Source organism: Bemisia tabaci, chromosome 2 (assembly GCF_918797505.1).
Source record: "Bemisia tabaci chromosome 2, PGI_BMITA_v3".
Classification (NCBI taxonomy): domain Eukaryota; kingdom Metazoa; phylum Arthropoda; class Insecta; order Hemiptera; family Aleyrodidae; genus Bemisia; species Bemisia tabaci.
In genome coordinates, this window is record NC_092794.1 from 29,693,252 (window position 1) to 29,709,932 (window position 16,681).

Here is a 16,681-nt window from a genome sequence, read left to right on the forward strand (position 1 = left end):
CCCTCCCCCCCCTGTAAATTTAAACCAGAGAAAAAGCCTTAATAACCGATGCATTCGCTCGTTTCATTGCATATAGCGATAAGATCGAGGTGTTTTACGCGTATTATTGATGGCATTCTTTCGGAGCGATTATGAATAATTTGAGGTTGTTTTTAGATACTTACAGTTTAGAAGCAGCCTTTATTGCAAGTTTTGCAGCCCCTCTACGAATTTTATCCCCCTCCTCCCACCCCACCCTCCCATTAGGTAGAAATGGCGCCCATGCCTAACCCCTGACAAGAGCTACGCCGGAAAAAGTTTGGTTTAGCGTTCGGTGATATGAGAATGTTAATCGTCAATAGAATCTACGGCAGCAAATAAGTTACCTCTAATCGCATGTACCAAAAATACGGTAAGGCTGTAGGGTGGGTCGAAAAAAGGCCTATTGTCTTGACCGTAATAGCGAACTAATTGTGTTAAACATGGTACAACTCACGTGTATTGAGCTTCAGCCCTCCACGCCACCCCTTACATAAAGTCCACACTTTAAGGGATAAAAATCGACTAACACATTTTTTGAAAAATATTAACATCTACTCCAAAGGAATTTAACGAGTTAGAGCCCTCTCGGCTATAATTTCACGGATAAGTTCAAAGCGACGATTATCGGCGCTCCGAACAGCCCTTTTTGCCACCCCGTGGAGAGAAGGAATTTTGAATAGGTACGAAATTCGAAAATTTGACAACCCCCCCCCCCCCCCCATGAAGACGACAAGTTGCCAGCACGAAGGCAAACATTTCGTTGGTTTTGACGTATCTTAAAGCCTTTGCTTTAAATCACAAGTTAGAGCCGCGCGAAGGTCACACGCGTCGGACCCGCGTCGATGCTCCCGGCCGCGCTGTTGCCGTTGGAGGCCTATTATTAGTACCGCGCCGTGCCACCGTGCTGCATCATCCTCCACTCGAACCACGACCGCCCTCTAGCTCTTACATTAGCGGTAGTCTGCGATTCATCATTTACCTAGCCTCTCTCCTCCTTTCCATTTCAGATGAACTTTGCAACTTACGTAAAAATGTGTGAAAACAGGATTACAGAATCACTGAAACACATTTTCTGGAATGAAACTTTTAAAAGATAAAAACCAAACATTCTTATACCGTTGAGGTCGATCATTTCTATTATGAATGCAATCTAGATTGTAAACACTAAAAGCAAATTTTAACACATGTCATTTTTATCGTCATGAGGGGTGTTTATTCTTTACGCCGTCGAAAAGGGTTTTTCACCCTATCCTAGTTTTGTGCCCGCTTCTCTTGCTTCAATACTTCCAGATTATGGGAATGCACTTGAGATGGTGCGAGAAAATTTGTTGCAATGAATTCTTTCCAGAAGAATACATTTACTGAAGAAGAGAGCGGTCATCCAGTATTCGGACGGAAGTTGCAATGGCGAAGTCACTTAAAATTGAAAATTGTGCTGTTTCGGCAGGTAGAAAAAAATGTTAAGCTTCCGCAACAAACTTCCCTGACTTTCCGGAACTTAACGTCCTGTGATCAAAGTTCCTATGGTCACTGTTCCAATTCTGGCGTAGACCTCCGAAGATTCTGTCGATTTGTGAATCAGGGGTCAGCTTGGAATCGTTACGTCAATCCTTGGATTGTTTCATAAACAAAACCGCCTTGCGTCAAAACTTTCGACGAGACAGAAGGTGATGTTCAAGGTCCGTAGAGTACTGTAAATCTTTATTGCGGATTCGTTTTCACGAGTTATGCATATCACTCATAAAAATGCAATCCCGGCCAGCAATGTTTAAAATTTCGTGATGAATGTTTATTTATGGCGCGAAGAGTGACTAGAGATTTTATCTTTCGACATTCGAACCTGCCTAATTGAGTAGTTTCTTTCGCTACGGACAGCCGACGTGACACCGAACAACGCCTGACCTTTTCCGTTTCTTCAGAACAATTCTGAAATCAATTAAACTTGATTCACAATGATTCACCTTGGGGCTTATAAAGCTTAAACTATCCGATAACGCTTTATAATGGGATTCACTGTATAGCCATATCAAAATGAGCCCATCTTTTTGCGTTTGTTTTAAGGCTTGGTATAGTCTTCATCGTTCCACAAATGAGGCATTTTTTGGTAAAAGTGCGTATGAGACATTCAATGCTGGTGAGCTTGTGTAAGATAGTTCTCTAGTTGTAAGTAACTTATCCGACAGTTCTGCAGTGAATTTTTCCCTGAATCGGCTACAACGTGTTCCTCACACTTGTACGCAGGTAAGAGGTCGACGTTGAATGAATTTAATCTCCCGAAAAATCTATGAAAAATTGCACAATCTTGGCAGCAATGCAAGCCTCATATGCCCTTTTACCGACAATATTCTTCAAATAATACCAGTTTATCGCGAAGCATTCCACTCTGTCCACGGCCTTCCTCGAACCTAGGATTTACGGCGGATTTTCAATACCAAAATGAAGGACTTTTCGGGAGATTTTGATGGAAAGTGCACAGTTAAAATTTAAGAAGTTTAGCAAAGTGTGATACACATTTTTGGGGAGGTCAGCATCTCAGACTTTCAGAGAGACGCACTTGAACTTATTGCGGGAAAAATTCTATGCGTAGTGGTAGACCACAGAAGAGAGGATATGGCGAAAGCGTAACGGCCTTTAAAAATACATGGAGAGGTGAGAGAAATGAATAAATGTGTCTGGTCAAATGTCAAAACTTTAGACAACTAACTAAGAGTCAAATCATCTATACAAACAAATTATTGGCGGTCTACCGCGATCTTTAGATTCTCCACCTCGTCCTGCGGTCCGGTTCCCCCATATTCCACGCCCCCGAAAATCGATTTGCGGAACCCCGTTAGCCTGGTCTCCGGTCCTTCCGCCAGGTTTTCCGGTGTAACCCTCCGGTGAGATACTGCACCTCGACGGGTTTTCTCGGCACCGCCGCGCCGTGCCGCCGCCGCCGCACACTGTGGTATTTGACCGAAAAACCTGGCCAAAACCTCAATTTTAAATTTTTTTTTAGTGGAAAACCAATGTGATATTCGAAATCTACACTGTTTTTTACCCTGGTAGACATGTATGTACCATTTTTCGAGTGGCTCAATTTCCCGCGAAGAGACCACGAAGTTACCTATTTCTCAGCGATTATTTTGATATGTTTCGGCGCGCTACTCGTCGATCAGTTTACTTCAACTGTGCGATCATAAGAGGGAAGTTCGGCGATATGCAACACATTCTTAGGGGTATATTCTACACAACTAACCACAGTATTTTCGAAATTTCTTTTTTTAGTGATTTTCACAGGAGGTTGAAAAGTGATGTAAAAGTAAACGTTTTTTTCGAAATTCAGAGGCCGATATCTTTTTTCTCTCAACTGTTCTCAAGCAGTTTGAGGCGGGATGTTATAGTCCGAAGTGGGTATTTTCAGGATTCAGGGGTGACAGACTGAGGAAAACTGAGGAAATTGAAATTTTTGACTTTAAAGATGGACTTTTGAGCGATTTTCACAAACATGAATGGGAAAAATTATGTCGATACTAACGACTGAAATTGTATTTTTCCAACAGCTCTGACCCATTTAGTACCAATTGGGTGATATTCGGTCACGCAACCTGTTTCTTTGGCCCCTACGCCCTCGAAAGAGGGATAAAAAAAATAATTTGAAAGCGGATGGGAGGGTCACTTTAAAGTCTTGCAAAAGTGTTTAATCCGTTATCTAACAATCTCTTCGTGCATTATCCTTGAGTATAGACATATTTATGCCATGATTTACTTTGACAGACAAATTTGAGTCCATGCGGCCCCGGGGATGGGGCTTTAAAAGTGGCCCTCTGGCACCATGAAATTACGCTGTGAGGCACATTTGAAGCCTCGTAAAAGTGAGATATGTGGTTTTCTTACGAATTTCGTAGTGAAGTGCCTCACTTTGAGATGTGGACCATGGGTTAGGAAGGAACCCATCAAAATGAATCATTTTCACAGGTGCTTTCTGTCCTTACAATGGTTCTTATTATGATAGAACTCATTTTCATCTTATAATTTATCCTCAAATCATCATATGGAGGTCCCGGCACTTTCATACTAGCACTAATTTTGATTCAAAACTGTCAAAAATCTAATATCTAGAATGATTCATATTAATTTTTTGAGAAATGTACAATTACTCCTCAATGTGAGAGATCGGCTGTTTCGTCAAAAATTTTGAAGTGACTTACGCTGTTTTAAAAAAAACCATTAATGAGGTAATAGAAAGTCCTTATTTCGAAAAGTAGACCATAGGTGAAGGAGAAACTCGTCTAAATGCACCGCTTTAGTTAGATACTTTGCGTCCTTTTAAAGGCTTTTTGGAGGGCTTCTTGCACCCTCTTTAAACTCTCCGCAAATTGTCATATGATGTGTTAGGTGGTTAAATTGTGCATATTATCACTTAAGAAGAAGTACTGATTGTAAAATATTTTTAAAACTCGGCGATATCTGGTGATAAATAGTTTTGGCCAGCTATTCAGGTCTAATACCACAGTGTGCGCCGCCCCGTTTGTTCTTCCGGCATGCGGGTGCCCTCCGATGGCCGGAGCTGAAGTTCCAAAAATTACTGACCTCAACCTATCCAGAAGTGCACTGCGCCTCGAAAGACCAGTTTTTCGATCCCTATATTTTTTCCAGGAAAACCGCCGCCTCTGCCGTTCATCCTTTCTGCTCGAGATTCGGCACGCGGGGACCCCGGGCTGCTGGAGCTAAAGTTCCGACGATTACCACCCTTGACCTCCCTGTAGGGTCGCTCTGCCCTGAGAAACCATCTGTTTGACCCCTACCTTGAGTCCCCTACTTCGTACCTTCCCGTTTGTATCCCGTGCTCCAAATTGCGTCTGCGGGTCCAGGCAATTTGATAACGATTTAACCAGTCCAGGCAAATAGGCCAAAAAGGGGCCATAGCCTGCAAAAATCCCGGGTAGCAATTTTTTCGGTGATTCCTAAGTGATTTTTGACGCTGAATCCGAATTATAACTTTGCACCAAAAATTTTGGAACGGAAAGTTGCCAAATTTGGCAAAAATGGCCTAAAATCGGCCTTTTTCCGGATTATGGCCTGTAACTTGCCTAAAATTGATCTAAGGGTAAAATTAGTTATTTCAAAAATAAAGCTCGTTAAATTTCCTAGAAAATACCTATACCTTTTTTTGCTTAAGGCAAAATCAAGCGCGCTGGCGAGCTCCGAACTTTGAAAAAATGAGTGAAAACTGCGCACATTGGAATGTGTTGGGTTCCTTATTATTTACATCAATTCATTGCACTTAGTGTAAAGAGGTTGTTCCATCCCCCGTTAGATTTGGCCCCCTATCAAATATGATCCATCTTTTCAGGAGTGATACAGTAGCATGCAAGACGTTCAAATATGGCGGTCATTTTGACTTAGGCCCCCCCAGAGAGGGGGGGCGGGGGGTCAAAGACAAAACCTTCAACTGCCTATAACTTTTGAGCGAAAAATCGGATTGAGTTGAACTTTTTTTTAAATGAAAGATCTCAAAAAGATCTATCTGCTGATACCAGAAAAATTGAAAAAAAGTTAAATTTAATGCAAATTTTTAGCAATTTTTCGATTTTTTAGGAGACAAAATTTTCAATTTTGTCGTGTTTCGGCACCGCGCAATGACTCTACTAAAACAAAAACCAGTTTTTTAGATTCTACACTCAATTTCCTATAAGATGCAAAAAACCGCATCTTGGGGAAACGTTTAGATCGCGAGCTATGGCTTGTCAAAGGTAGCCCCGCGCTGTTCGCATATCCTCCACGCGTCTGCCACCGATCCTGTTGCCCCTCCTCCCCCATCCTAAATGCAAATTAACATTCTACTACCCAGCTTTCGTATATATCTGCGTTATAGGTACGTGAAAATTTCAGCAAGTTCGTGATTTCCAGTGGAATTGATACTTTATTTCGCTCCCCCCCCCCCCCCCCCCCACCCGGCCACTGGCACTGAAGTTTGCCCCTGCCTACAAGTTGTAATAGTTTTTTCTTGTGTCTAACTGGAGGTATTTGTTTTCTAGATTACACGCTAAAATGAACAGAATAGGTATAAAAAAAGTAATTTATTAAGTGAATTGAAAGCAGTTACACAAGGATACACACAGGTTACACAAGGAGGTTGGGAGGTGGGATAAAAAATTACCTCAATTCGATTTCGTAGTCACAGGGTGCTACATCAGCAAAAACATGTAACAAGAAAATGTTTATAATTCTTTTTCGCACAATATTTGGAGCACAGTGGCCGGGTTGGGGGGGGGGGGGGGAGAGATATAAAGCATCAATTCCACTGGAAATCACGAACTTGCTGGATTTTCACGTACCTATAACGCAGATATATACGAAAGCTGGGTAGTAGAATGTTAATTTGCATTTAGGATGGGGGAGGAGGGGCAACAGGATCGGTGGCAGACGCGTGGAGGATATGCGAACAGCGCGGGGCTACCTTTGACAAGCCATAGCTCGCGATCTAAACGTTTCCCCAAGATGCGGTTTTTTGCATCTTATAGGAAATTGAGTGTAGAATCTAAAAAACTGGTTTTTGTTTTAGTAGAGTCATTGCGCGGTGCCGAAACACGACAAAATTGAAAATTTTGTCTCCTAAAAAATCGAAAAATTGCTAAAAATTTGCATTAAATTTAACTTTTTTTCAATTTTTCTGGTATCAGCAGATAGATCTTTTTGAGATCTTTCATTTAAAAAAAAGTTCAACTCAATCCGATTTTTCGCTCAAAAGTTATAGGCAGTTGAAGGTTTTGTCTTTGACCCCCCGCCCCCCCTCTCTGGGGGGGCCTAAGTCAAAATGACCGCCATATTTGAACGTCTCGCATGCTACTGTATCACTCCTGAAAAGATGGATCATATTTGATAGGGGGCCAAATCTAACGGGGGATGGAACAACCTCTTTTATCATCTTCACATAATTTCTCCAGAAATTACTCGTCAGACGAATAAAAAAGGAGACATCGGGCAAAAACCGCAAAAAACGCGATTTTCGCTCATTTTTCAAAGCTCAGTGCCTGTCAGCGCGCTTGATTTTGTCCTGAGAAAAAAAAGGTATAGGAACTTTTTTCTAGCTTTAACGAGCTTTATTTTTGAAAATCACTAATTTTATCGTCCGATCAACTTTTGGCAAGTTACAGGCCATGATCCGAGAAAAAGGCCCATTTTAGGCCATTTTCGCCTTTCGCAACTTTCTGGTCCGAATTTTTTGAGGCAAAGTTGAAATTTGGATTCAGCGTCAAAAATTACATAAGAATCAATAAAAACATTGCTACCCGGGATTCTTGCAGGCTCTTTTCCTTGTTTGCCTGGACTATCAGAGCCGTCGACGTTCGATAAGGTAATATTTCGCGATTCCAACGTCGCGGGGTGGGGGGGGGGGGGGGGCTTCAACGGAAAAATCGTCCTGGCTTCCTCCCTGTCGTGCCGTTTTGGGCCGCGTTAGGGCCGGAGAGTCCCCCCCCCCCCCCCCCCCCCCCCAGGTCAGCAACGGAGGCGCCGGAACCGGCCCAGTTTCTGTGTAGGTCGCGCAGATTTTGGAAACAGAGGGCCACTTTGCGGTTGCCATGATTCAGATGTTAAGCATATGATTAGAGCGCGGGGTGTCACCGGATCTTGCTTGCTAGCAGGAGTTAGGTGGGTGAATTCAAATAAGGGTCCAATGAGTCAGTTAAGCTCGGGAGGGATTTGCCTGCAAATAGTCGGATCCTACAGTTTTAGGTACGAGAAGAACGATGCGCTTGTTAAAATTTCACGAAAAATTGTCTCCGCAGAGATATAACGCTTCCTTTTTAGGGGTCCTCGAAAACGTGTTTGATCCGACCGCCGTGAATCTCCGCATCTCCGCGTCATAAACGGGAAGATGGCGGCGACGAAACCAACCTGCTTACTACCGCCACGCCGCCGTTGTTGACATCACGATTTCTCGTTTGAGGTTAGGTAATTTCTGTGTGAATGTTTCATATCCTACATACACCTGTATCGCATTCTGATTGAAAAGCTTAGAGAATTAAGAACAATGGATATGAATCTCAAACAAAGTAACCAACATAACCTCCAATTGACCAACAAAAACATACCGCCAACGCGTCGCCGCCGTGTATTCTTCCACTACGCATTCCGCCGCCATATTGATCATGACGTGTACATCCGGAACCTACGAGCGCGCAGTTCAAACGCCGTTTTAGGCCACCCTAATTTTTGGCACTTTCGAATTAACTTTTCTCCCGTTTGCAGTCATCAAAAAAATGTAGGAAAAAAACTGTAAGCTTCGGTCACTTACTACATTCGAATGACACAATAAATAAAAATGACTTAACTGACTCATTCCAGGTTCTATTTTGTCCCGAAAGTTTTTTGTGAATTTTTGAGCAAACCAAACTTTATTTTGACGTTCATTAGGTATAGAATTAGGAAAAATAACTCGTCGAATTTAAGAGTTGGGCTTAAACCCAAATTTCCACCGTCAAGTGTACCACTTCCCATTTGCTCTAATTTTGCATGATTTCCCAAATTTTCATCTCAGAGGTGACATAAAATACTTTTAATTGAAAATTGAACAGAATTTTCATAAAAGCATCGTCGAGCACTAAGTTAAAACATAATTGAAAACATGCAACCCTTTTATATCTTGCAAACCTAAAACAATTGAGAAAAAATTCATCCGTCATGAAATATATCTGAAGTTTATTCTGCTTGTCTTTTAGACAGTTCCGTCTGTTTATCAAAATGCGAACTGTCTTCCTTTAATACGAGAAGCTTTTACTTCTTGGAATATTGCAATACAAATGGATTAAAAACAACGAATTTTAAAACTTCGAGTGGGCGTGTACCGCTGAGGTGGAGATAAAGCCAGGAAAAGTTTGAGGAATTGCATTAACATGACAATTACACTGGTCAACGTTTCTTTTCTTTTTTTTTTTTTATTTCTTCTTTATTATTATTATTTTCCGAAGACTTGCGAACGGTTTCGGAGTAGATTTTCGGCGCTGATTCTGAAGATCACCTCCATTTACCTGTATCAGTGCGACTTATCCCGGGAAAATTTGAAATTTTCCTTAAAAATCTAGCTTTTCTAGAAAAGTCAATTTTCCGGGAGAATCTGGGCACAATGGAAAAAACCTAGGAATTTTTCGATTTCGTAGTCTAAGATACATAAGAAACCATGTACTGCACCCCTATTAAAATTTCCTTTCTTTTCCTTTTATCAAAGTTTTCCGGTCCAGTTTCATTAAAATCAATTAATTAGTCACCGAGATAGTGTTTTAAGCCGCACGGCCGCCATCTTAGATTTTCGAATCTTGATTTGACTAAAATTTTCAGTTTTCCGTCAAAAAATATCCATGGGAACTAAATTTCACTTTAATCAATTGATTACATGCTGAAATAGCATTTTAGGGCACGTCCGCCATCTTGGATTTTCGAATTTTGAAAATTCGACTGAAAATTTGAGTTTCTCATTGAGAAATACCCTCGGATACCAAGTTTCCCGTAAATGGATTGATTAGGCGCTGAGATAGCATCTTGGGCCACGTCCGCCATCTGGGATTTTCGAATTTTGAAAATACATACATAAAGCCGCTTTTATAGCGCCGCCTCGCGCTCTGCGACACCCAATCGCCATTGCCCCCTATCCTCCCGGAGATCATCAGACAATTGGCACCTTCTGATCTCCACCTCTACCCCTTGTCGCCTACCTCTCATAGGACGTCCACGCCGTCGCCTTCCGGGAGGAACCCAATCGAAGACCTGCTTGGGCAACCGATCATCTGCTATCCTTCGCACATGTCCATACCAGACCAACTGCTTGACCTGATATCGTGCACGATGTCCTTCACACCCATTATCTCGCGTACCTTTTCATTGCGGATACGCTCTCTTCTCGATATCCCAGCAGACCTTCGCCAAAAGTCGATCTCAGTTGCCCTAAGCATGTCTTCAGTTCTTTCATTCTTTTCGTTCTTTTCATTATGAAAATTCGACTGAAAATTCGAGTTCTCCATTTAAAAATACCTGCGGGTACCAAGTTTCGCGTAAATCGGTTGATTAAGCGCTGAGATAGCATTCTAGGCCATGTCCGCCGTATTGGATTTTCGAATTATGAAAATTCGACCAAAAATTCGAGTTCCTCATTGAAAAATACCTCCAGGTACGAAATTTCACTTAAATCGGTAGAAAAGAGCGCCTACAGGGCTTAAACAAGCAAGTTTCAGTTGTAACAGTTTTCCACTCTGTCCCACTAAACTGGGACACTGGGACAGGACGGAAACATATGGGACCGAATGGAACGGGACAGGATGGAAATAAGCTGTTTTGTAAGGTCATGTCTAACAGTGAAGACAATTTTGGTGTTTTTTCACGGAATATTTAGTAGCACATCCTATAGAATATCGGAATAAGAAAAAGTTTTTCCCATCGCACACTTCGAAAGTATTTTACGAGCTGATATTTTGTGTGCACTGAAAAAAATATTGGTGTCCTGAACAATCGTATTGAGTTGAAGTGAAGTTTGTGGACGGCACCAATTTTTTTGCGTCCGCAAACCAATAAATTATGCCGTTGCACCGACCTTATTTGTTACGTAGCAAGTCTAAAATTTGCATCGAGGGCATTTCGGAATAGTTAGGACCGGGCACATTGTTCTGTGCACAAATTTATTTATTCTGTACGCAAATTTATTAATGCCACCAATAATAAATTTGTTTCAAATTTCCGTTACTTTTTTTCGTCGGTTGGAAAGGTGATGGCGTCGAGTTCGTTGTTCGCGTCGGGAAAATCAAGAAGACTTTAATATAAAAGTGGATTATTAAATTAAGACTGTTTTAAAATTACCACGTATACCTCTCGTGGCCGTTTGTGCATCATGCATCGGATTTTCCTAACCCCTAATCATTATATACTTGTAAACAAACAAGAAGTTAGCAGACCATCGACAGCTAACGTCCTTGAGCCGGTCGTAAACCCACCAAATTCGGTCGGTAATGTACATTTGGACATGAAAATCTCAAAATTTCGCTCATTCTCTTCGCATAGGTAATAAGTTCTTCCGGAAAATGGATCGTTCATTCAAAATGTGCCCCTTTATCCCCTGTGTTGTGGCTGCATCATTCATAGCCGTTCTGGTTCCAGTGCTATTGTGTGTCCTCTCGAATAAAATTGATTATCATACTGCTTTTTGCTTCTCGATTAGCTTTTATATAAACCTGACTTATGTGTAACCTGCTTTGAGTGTATTAATTAACCAATGGATTACCAAAGTTGGATTTACAGAAGGATCTCACAGCTGATCTATTGCGAGTGGTGAGTCGTATATTTAGTTATCCTTTTAATGCTCAAGCAATATCTTCTATTCCAGATTCAAATGCATCAACATAAAAGTCCACTCATGAAAACTTCCACTTCTAGGTATAAAATACGATCATTTTCGAAAATCTCTGCAAGGCACTTCAACCTTAATTCTGTCATTTAAACAATACCTCCCCCTATAATTAAATACTAATCGCATGCGGCATCTAGAAATATCTTCATTGAATTTTGAATTTCTAATACGTTTCACATTCATGTTTGAAATGAGCTATCATTTCTATCCAGTGGTACACCTTCTACAAGCGCCGCTGAACACCCCACAAGAGCCGTGCAATAGATCTCGAGTTAGGTTAAGGACAGGTTCCAACGAACTTATTTGTGCCCAGCGTAAATTAAATTGGTAACGGGCACAAATTAAATTGGTGACGGTCACAAATTAAATTGGTGACGGTCACAAATTAAATTGGTGACGGGCACATATTTAATATTTGCGTTCGACCAAAATCCAAGTTTGTATCCGGCACAAATAAATCTCTGAGGGCATTCCAAGCAAATATGAGTTGGTGCTGTACACCCAAATTTGAGTATACAACACAAATATTTTTTTTTCAGTGTGTGTGTGTATGCTTGACGTCCTGTTAGTTATCGTGTACAGAATTTTGTTTGGCATCATTAATGGCGTTAATCTTGCACAAAAATCTGCGAATTTCAGAATTTTTGCCATCTGCGACGTGTGAACTTTTCAATCGAAACAAAAAAAGTCGTTTTTGGAAAAACCTTAACGTTGCGGCGATCATTTAGAGCTTGTCACATCGTTGCCATGTCTCTCCTGACTATTGCTGACTGTTGCTCGGGACAATGATTCTAGCGCGTGAAAAATTTATTGATGGAGCAAAAAAGAAATTGAACTATTTTTTTCTCAAATTCAAAAGCATTACCTATCATCTCCTATAAAGTTTTCTCAAGTAATCACTCTAGTTATGCTGCAACATTGATTTAAAGTCAGGCACGGGGAACACGCTAATAAGGGACAAACGTAGGCAATTCACACATTCAAAGTTCTCCTAAATTTTTATTTCAGTTCAAATAAAGTGAAAAGTAGCATGTAATAGTCAACAATAGTGTGGAAAATGAGAGAAAAAAATTGATCTGCCCATGTTTTTCAGATTATGACGATTAAAACAGCTCGGGACACCAGATTAGACGCTTATTTGAATTCACTCAGGTGTGCACTTTATCGGGAAACCAATATTTGGCACCCGCGCGTTCTTTTTCTTCTTCCGATTTATTGAACGGTGGTGCAGGAAGCAGGGTGGCTATAGAGATTTGAGGACCACAGAGGCAAGATAAGGAGGGAGATTTTAATTGCTCAATCAGAGCACTTAACTAATAGTTTTGGATTTTCATTTTTTTTCTTTTTTTTTTTTCATTATTACTATGTTTTAGCGTCGCATTGCCAAATTAACAGTTGATACACAACGCTGAGTCATGCAATCCTAATTTTCAATCGTCGCTGCTACATTACGCGGTCGCAATTTCTCCCCCGAAAAATTAAAGTGTTCGCAGCTGCTGTCACTCAAATTGACCGCGATCTCAAAAATGTTCATCGAAGAAAGCGTGCTTATAATATTTTTTTATAACAATGCCTTTCAGTCCTATTTAGAACCATTAAAATAGACATTAATGAAGGAAAATAAGTTGGTTTTCGTCTTTTTCCATTTGAATGAAAATTAATCCCTACAGAGTGTACTTACATATAGGGTGGCCCTTATTTCTGACTTTTCGGAAATTTAAAATGCGGAAACCTGCAAATGATTCCATTTGATGAGGAAATAACGGGGGGAAAATAAAAATGGAGAAACAATTTTTTTTAAATGGCGCCTCGAAGAGCCTAAAGTTGCGAGCGTGGCGTGCGAAGACGCCTTTTCCCACCATTTCGCGAATTTTTTTCTCCCCTTTTAAATGTTGTTACGGCTTTACAATTTATGGAGGTAACACACTTTTTTAGAGTACTTTACGGGAAAAATAACTTAATTATCCTTTTCGATTTAAAAATGCTCTTTTCTTCCCCTCAAAGTGGCCACGTCGTGCGATTGCGCCGATTTTCGCCAACAATCTCCCCGCACGTTGTGCCTTTTTAAGCGCTCAGCCGATAGGCGGCGCTTTTTGATTTCGACCTGCCACTAGAGCTCTAGTATACTAGTGCGCTCAAGCGATCAAATGGCGCACCAACTCATCGATGCACGAAACGCCATTTTTACCTTTTTTTTTTTTTTGATTACCTCATCATGCCTCTTTGAATACGATTAAATGCAAATTAGCGTAAGAAATAAATAACAGTCCTAAAACTCTCTTTGCTATGCGGTTTATAGTTATCCTATAATTACTTCTGAAAGTTCAAGATTCGCGTTCTGTTTTCCGAAAACTTTTCCACCGGTGATAACCTTATTCGGAGACCTTAGTAGAATTCGCCTACATCTAGGTTATGTGTCTTTGACCTAGGTACTGGAGAGTATTGCCATCCTTTGGCCCTTCTCTGATTGGTTCATGAGTTTTGGCGTCTTTGGCCCTTTTCTGGCTTAATAAGATCAATGTTCATTTTCTGTAGGTACATAGCCGCGATTCAGATTCAGATGACACTACTCTCCCGTATTTGCTTCTCGCGTCTCGCTTACTCCTTTGTGTTTTCATATTTCGTCCATCTCCCTCCATCCATAATTAATTCCATAATCCATCCGCCTCGTTTAAGATTGTGTTGTGAAATTTAAGATTGTGAAATTGTCTGAAATTTGAAGCATAATATTTTGGAATTATTCAACGTATGTCGTGTCTTGTCTTCAGACTCGTTCTGCCCACCTCGTGAAGTTTGTGAAAGTTTCTGAAGTATAATGCTGTGAAATTATTTGACCAATTATCATGCTACCTCAGAGACTGTTTTAGTGTTTTTGGGTTAATTAAAGTATGTCAGGTAGGAGATCTGCCATTTGCGATACATGCAAAATGCTTCATTATACTAGTGTACCACAGTTGTTCTCAAGCACCAATTACAACACGGTTTGCATTTTTATGCTGAACTAGCCGCTGTGGCTCGCTTCGCTCGCCTCGCGTCTAGAGGGGGGCTCCGCCCCCTGGACCCCCGGTCCCTCGCTTCGCGAGTGACTTACGGCTCGCAAGCGAGCCGTATTCCGTGCCGTAAATGCAAAAAGATGATGAAGTAATGTAATCCAATAAATTACGAAGTGATTTATGTTTCCGTTTCAATTTTAGTCGCCTGCCCTTTTGACTGCCCGATGAGTCCTCCCTCCCTCCCACGCATTCAACAGCATTTCTAGGTATATCATTGCCTGATACGTCCTGTGAGCAGAGAGTCTTATTATAATTTACACAATTATCACGTTGATTTTCAGAAGAAATGATATTGTCAAAGATAAAGATGATAGATAAGATGATATTTTCACATTGAAATGACCTTTTTCTCCGCCGTCATAATATAATAAATTGCCCACATGTGGACCGTCACCAAAAATTGAATACTGATACATATTACCTTCTCTGTAAACGCGAAATTGAAAATCGGGAAACAACGCTGATGCCGCAACAATTTCTGGATACCCTCCGTGTTTGCCATCAAGCAGCATTAGATTCTTATAATCCGAGGTGTTGATGATTTGATGCTCGTACGCACGATCACCGATGATGAAGGGTGAATAATTATTCCAGTCATGCACTATTTCCTGCACTACTCGCGATCTTACCTCTATATGATAATCTTCTGAAGCATACACGCAAAAAGAAATCGCACGAAAAAGACAGTTACCATCACCTCCAATTTCTCGAATAATTGGCTCCATTATAAAATTTAAACTTTGCACCAGTCAAAGTTACTGAGCCGATTGCTCAGAATGTTCAAATGAATGGTACACTCCAGCAATAAACTTACTTAATTCAGAAAATAATGGGCACTCTCATACACTGTCACAGAGAGAGGAAAACACAGTTCCAACATGATTTACATTGCGCACGTTACAACGTAAAAGTTACAAAATGAATTTTTTTTTAAATGAATTTCGCGCAAATGTATGAACGAACGGGGTACGAAACGTATTACCTTAAAACCCTCAAAAACATTTTCGGGCAAAAAATCCGGTCGAGGAAATTGACGTGTTACATCTTATTAACCAAAAACATTCCCTTTCACCCCTCCAAGAAGGTTGATAAAACTAAGTAAGTAACTATGAGATGACAAAAACCTCTCTTAAATTCTCAGGGTCCACCAAGGCCACATATGTCCAAAAACTTACTCCTTATGGTTTAAAAAAAAGAAACAAAAAATAATCCCTCAACAATAAGAAAATTTAAAAAAAACCGATTTTGTGGTTCACAGATATGTACATAAATCCTTCGAATGAACTTGAAATCAAAAAATCGGTCGAGAAAATTTAAATGAATTTTCTCCTTCAATTATGAGTTCCGCAACAAGCACGACTCGCTTGAAGCTTTCCATACACGAGCCGCAAGAAACTAATTTCTTCTTTCTTACCTACTGAATGTGAGGAGAGCGGGAACATTTACTTTTTCCTTCATTTATACAGGATGCAACAAGCATGACTCTTGCGTTTGCAGAAACCCTTTCATTAAGGAGATCGCGAGAGCCTTTACCGCGTTCATTTCCAAAAGGGATTACTCCAGAATTTCACATTTTAATAATTTAAACGATTCATCTGTTCTTCTCTTCTCTCCTTCTGTCCATTGACAGAAATACAAAATTTTTCCGACTCACTGACGCGACCGGCTCGATGCTCTCAGTGAAACGGTGCCTTTTTATCCCTGACGCCAGCTTCAGTTTTACCAGTGGACCCATTTTACCACATAGGTACATTTCAGACTCTTTCGATTAACTTCGCTGAATCTAAATCATGGTTGCTTTTACTGTAAGCTTACCATATGATTTGGATGGTGAGAAGGCTAAAAGTTTTCGTTTACTTTTCCTTTTTTTCATTTTCACGAAATGGGTCCCATTTGACAAGAGGAGTTATTTAAAAAAATTGAATTAAGTTTCGATATAAGAAAACTCACACCCATGCTGTGATTTAAGTGTTTTTTTTTTTTTTTTTTTTTTTTTTTTTTTTTTTTTTTTTTTTTTTTTTTTTTTATATATACTTTAGAGGTAATCCACACTTGTTTACGCATCGAGCCGGTCGCGTCAGTGAGTCGGAAAAATTTTGTATTTCTGTCAATGGACAGAAGGAGAGAAGAGAAGAACAGATGAATCGTTTAAATTATTAAAATGTGAAATTCTGGAGTAATCCCTTTTGGAAATGAACGCGGTAAAGGCTCTCGCGATCTCCTTAATGAA

General features: G+C 40.5%; 1 protein-coding gene across 4 annotated transcripts in view; it reads right to left on the reverse strand.

Annotated features, from left to right (window-relative positions):
* The window catches only part of LOC109038525 (very long chain fatty acid elongase AAEL008004), a 324,320-nt gene that overhangs the window by 242,701 nt on the left and 64,938 nt on the right, over positions 1–16,681 (reverse strand). The window lies entirely within an intron of this gene.